This window comes from Chrysochloris asiatica, unplaced genomic scaffold (genome assembly GCF_000296735.1).
Source record: "Chrysochloris asiatica unplaced genomic scaffold, ChrAsi1.0 scaffold00061, whole genome shotgun sequence".
In the NCBI taxonomy this organism is placed as follows: domain Eukaryota; kingdom Metazoa; phylum Chordata; class Mammalia; order Afrosoricida; family Chrysochloridae; genus Chrysochloris; species Chrysochloris asiatica.
The window spans coordinates 14,287,048-14,292,696 of NW_006408579.1; the positions used below are offsets into that span (position 1 = coordinate 14,287,048).

The following is a 5,649-nucleotide window of genomic DNA, read 5'->3' on the forward strand; positions in this document are numbered from 1 at the left end:
CAAAAGGAAGAACATGCTCAGCATTTCTCAATCTGGGTGAACTGAAGAAAAAATTCAAGCTTCAACTTTTGTTATTGAATGATTCTTCGGGCAAATTATTGAATGATGCAGAAAGTATCCAAAGAAGATGGAAGGAATACATAGAGTCTGTGTAGCAAAAGGGAATGGTTGATGTTCAACCATTTCAAGAGGTAACATATGATCAACAGCCAATGATACTGAAGGAAGAAGCCCAAGGTGCATTGAAGGAATTGACAAAGAACAAGGCACCAGGAATTGATGGAATACAAATTGAAATCTTTCAAGAAAATGAGGTGGCAATGGAAGAATTCACTCATCTTGGCCCCTGACATCCCTGTGCATTTAATCACCTAGATGCAGGGGCACATACATGTGGCTCTATGGCATGGCAGAAGACTTTTAGCAGCAGAAGAAAGAGCCAGAGCCCGAGACAGAGCAGTGGGCTTCCCAGACCATGGAGCAAGTAAAACTGAGTAAATTTGCATAGGAGGCTTGCAAAGTAAGGTGTCTCTGGGCATTTAATTGAGGAAGCTAGGTTTGCTGACCCAAGGATCTAGAGTCTAGAATCTTCAGCCTGATGCTTATAGTGGCATAGTGTGACTTGGCATTTATCAGCAGACCTAAAAGAGCTTTATAAAATTGGTGGGGCAGAGAGAGGCCTGCCTATGGGCACCTCTGAGGAAAGCCTGTCCTGACTGGAAGAACTGTGCTATGAGCATTTTCTGATCCTGCATAGAAACCTGTAAACTTCTCTAATAAACCCCAGAACCATGAGTATGGTGTCTAAGTTCTGTGTGGTCATTGCAATGAATTACCTAACCTAGCTGAGTAGGGATAACTGTGAGAGTATGGTTTGGTGCCATATTTTTTTTTGCTGTGTGGTTCAAGGAAAGGACACCGGAAGGACAGGGAAGGCTGGATTCTAGTTGCCAGCAACCAACATATGTGCTTTGGCAAATCACCCTCTGTTTTTCTCAACTGAAGAATGATAGAGCTGAACTAGATAATTACAAAGGCTCTTTCAGCTCAATCACTGCTTAACTTCATGAAGTCTGGCTGGAGTAAGATACACTATCAAATAACAGTAGGCAAAGCTGAAACTCATAAAGAGATTACATCTCCATACTGCAAGTATGAGAAAAGTCTAAGCAGAAGACTTGAATCTTATCAAATGGTATGTCTCATCTGATTTGGAAAAAAAAACATAAATAAACATATCACTAACATGTTTCCTCTGGTGCTCCACAAGATCCTGGAGTCGCCATGGGCCTCCGCTGGGTGTTATTGGTATTGTAAGAACAAGCCTTATTCCAAGTCCTGCTTCTGCTGAGGTGTCCCCAATGCCAAGATTTGAATCTTTGACCTGGGTGGGAAGAAGGCAAAAGTGGGTGAGTTCCCACTCACTCACGGCCACTTGGTATTAGATGAATACGAGCAACTCTCCTCAGAAGCCCTGGAGGCTGCCCGCATTTGTGCCAACAAGTACATTGTGAAAAGTTGTGGCAAAGATGGCTTTCACATCCAACTGCGGCTGCATGTGTTCCATGTCATCGTCATCAACAGGATGTTGTCCTGTGCTAGGGCTGACAGGTTTCAGACAGGGATGTAGGGGGCCTTTGGAAAGCCCCAGGGCACTGTGGCTAGGGGCCACATTGACCAAGTCATCACGTCCATCCTGCACCAAGCTTCAAAACAAGAAGCATGTGATTGAGGCCCTACTCAAGGCCAAATTCAAGTTCCTTGGGTGCCAGAAGATTAACATTTCCTGGAAATGGGGTTTCACCAAGTTCAATGCTGATGAGTTTGAAGACATGGTGGCTGAGAAGCGCCTAATCCAAGATGGCTATAGAGTCAAATACATCCCCAATCATGGCCCCTAGGACAAGTGGAGGGCCCTGCATTTGTGAAGGCCTTGTGGTAGCATTGACCTATGCCCTCCAATAAATTCAAGGTCTCCAGAAATATAAAAAATAAAAAAGGCATTTGTTCAATCAATGTACACAAACCAGTAGGTTTCTTCTACACTAACTTGGAGACTCTGCAAAGTAAATCAAGAACAACAAAGTAAGAGGCCTCAACTTACCAATTTCAAAACTTGTTATACAGCAAAGGCAATCAAGACAGCCTGGTACTGGTTCAATGACAAACACATAAACCAATGGAATAGATTTGAGAGCCCTGAATTAAATTCATCTTCCTATGGACCGCTGATCTTCGATAATGGGTCAAAGTTCAGTCCATGGAGTTCTTTCTCTTTAACAAATAGTGCTGACAAAACTGGGCATCCATGTGCAGAAAAATGAAACAGGATCCATACCTTACACCATACACAAAAACTAACACAATATGGATCAAAGACCTAGATGTTAAAGTGAAAACGATAAAGTTCCTGGAAGGTAACATGGAGTCAAAAATAGAGGACCTACTTACTGTTTGGCATAAAAAGTCTGTCAAACAAAACAAAAAATGCACAAATTATAGAAGAGAAGTTAGATAACTGGGACCTCCTATGAATTAAATACTTATGCTCATCAAAAGACTTTAACAAGACAGCGGAAAGAAAACCTACAGACTGAGAAACAATCTTTGGTAAAGACCTAACTGATAATGGTCTACTCTTGAAAATATGTAGAAAACTTCAACAACTCAACAACAAGAATACAATCTAATTTTTTTAAATGCGCAAAGGACATGAACAGATACTTTACCAAAGAAAACATTCAGGCAGCCAGTACGTACTTGAAAGCATGCTTGTAGTGGTTAGTCATTATTGTTTTTATTGTCGTTAAGTGTAATCTAGTAGGTTGTGACTCATAAGAACACTGTATAGCGGTTTCCAAGGAACAGTTGGTGAGTTTGAACCATCGGCCTTGTGATTCAAACCAACCTTATGGCCCAGTGTTTTATCCTATAGCGCCATCAGGTTGGTTCTGACTCATTGTGTCTTTATGTAAATCAGAATGAAAACTGTCTGGTCATGCCCCATCCTCATAATTATTCTATGTTTGAACCTACTTTTGCAGCCACTGTGTTCTATTTTGAGTGCCTTCTAACCTGGGGGCCCATCTTTTATCACTGTATCAAACAATGCATCACTGGTATTCATAAGGTTTTTAATGGCCAATTTGAAAAAAGGGGATTGCCATGTTCTCTTTCCTTGTCTATCTTAGTGAGGAAGCTCCAATGAAACTTGTTCACTACAGGTGACCCTGGTGTTATTGAAATACCAGTAGCAAAGCTTCTAGAATCACAACAACATAAACCACTACAGTATTACAAACTGGCAGACAAGTGATGGTCATTGTTGTTGTTGTTGTTGTTGTTGTTGTTGTTAACTACTGTCAAGTCAGTTCCGGCTCATAGCAATCCTGTATAGGGTTTCTGAGAAACAGCTGGTGATCTTGAACTAGAGTTTGTGGCTCAAACCAACTTTGCAATCTAGTGCTTTATCATACAGTGCCCCACAAGGACTCTCATCAAGCCATTGTTGTTACATGCCATCGAGTTGGTTCCGATCCATTTCAAGCTTGTATAGGATGTCTGAGGTACAACTGGTGGGCTTGAACTGCCAACCTTGCAGTTCAAACTGACTTTGCAGTTTGGTGCATTAACCCACAGCACCACACCAGGATCAAAGTATGAAGAGATACCATCTCACCTCTGCAAAATGGCAAAGGATAAAATGGTATAAGTACTATGGAAAACAGTATGATGCTTTTGAAAAAAAAAAATCTAGAAATAAAGATAAATTAGGATCTAGCAATCCCATTCCTGGCTATCCTAGAGATATAAGAGCAGTAACATAAACACATCTATGGACTTCTGGTGTGGTGCTGTAGGATAACCACTGGACTTCAAGCCACAAGATCAGCAGTTCAAATCTATCAGGTATTCCTCAGAAAACCTTACAGGATCACTATGAGTTGGAACTGACTCCATGGTACTTAACAACAACAGCAACATGTTCATTGCAACATTATTCACAACAGCAAAAAGATGGATAAGCAAATTGTGATGCATACATACAATGGAATATTGACCCCAAAGAATCAGTGCCATCTAGTTGATTTCAACTCAAGGGAACCCTATATAAAGTTTCGGAGGCTGAAATATTTATGGGAGCAGATAGCCACATCTTTCACCCACAGAGAGTCTGAGTGGTTGAACCACCTTATAGCTAGCAGTCCAGTGCTTATCCCACAGTGCCACCAGGGCTCCAATGGAATGCAATGCAACTGTAAAGAATTATGAGGAATTGACAAAACAACAAGGATGAATCTGGAGAACATTAAAAGAGTCTTCAAAAGGTTCCTGAAAACATTCCATTAACTTCTAATTTCACAAATTTTTTGAAGCCTTGTCATGTGCTGAGTGAAAGAAGGCAATATAAAAAGACAAATACTGTTTAGGTTCCAGTATTATGAAAGACAAGGTTGTATTATTTCACAATACTTATTGAACCTGTTGCTGAACAAATAATCTGAGAAGCTGGTTTATATGAAGAAAAACATGGCATCAGGATTGGAGGAAGACTCATTAACAACCTGCGATATGCAGATGATACGATCTTGCTTGCTGAAAGTGAAGAGGACTTAAAACATTTACTGATGAAGATCAAAGAGCACAGCCTTCGGTATGAATTACATCTCAATGTAAAGAAAACAAAAATCCTCACCACTGGACCAAAGAACAACAAACAGAGAAAAAATTGAAGTTGACAAGGACATCATTCTTCTTGGATCAACTATAACACTCATGGAAGCAGAAGTCAATAAATCAAATGATATATTGCCTTAGGCAAATCTGCTGCACAAGACCTTTTTAAAGCATTGAAGAGCAAAGATGTCAGCTTGAGGACTAAGGTGTGCCTGACCCAAGCCATGGTATTTTCAATAAACTCATATGGATGTGAAAGCTGGACAGTGAATAAGGAAGACCGTAGAAGAATTGATGCTTTTGAGTTATGGTGTTGGAGGAGAATATTGAAAGTGCCGTGGGCTGCCAAAAGAACCAATAGATCCATTTTGGAAGAAGTACAGCCAGAGTGCTCCTTGGAGGCCAAAATGGCCAAACTTTGTCTCTCATACTTCAGACATATTGTCAGGAGGGACCAGTCACTGGAGAAGGATATCATGTTTGGTAAAGTGGAGGGTCAAAGAAGAAGAGGAAGACACTCAGTGAGATGGATTGGCCAAATGGCAGCAATGATGGACTCAAGTGTGGCAGCAGTAGTGAGGTTGGCCCAGGATCAGGCAGAGTTTCATTCTGTGTGCATAAGGTTGCTCAATGGAACCTAACAACAACAACAACAATTACAAAAGTCAAATATAGATATATACACATATAATGAAGTACTTTGGTGGTTACCAGGGATAGCAGGGGAGCAAGGGGAACACGTCTATATAGTATACATTTGTTAATTTTGATGATAGAAAAGATAAAACAAAATGTAGTTAAAGTCAGCACAAATTGAATAAGATTAATAAAGATGCTTAGAGGCATAAAAGAAATCGATATGCAAAAGGTTGGAACAAGACCTTTATCTCACACCATACACAAAAAACAACTCAGCATGGATTAAAGACCTAAATGTGAATCTCAGAATTATAAAGGTCATCAATGAAAAAA

The 5,649-nt window shown here is 40.3% G+C and overlaps 1 pseudogene; it reads left to right on the forward strand.

Annotated features, from left to right (window-relative positions):
• Positions 1 to 1,246: 1,246 nt before the first annotated feature.
• LOC102815582 lies at positions 1,247 to 1,928 on the forward strand (annotated as a pseudogene).
• Positions 1,929 to 5,649: the final 3,721 nt, after the last annotated feature.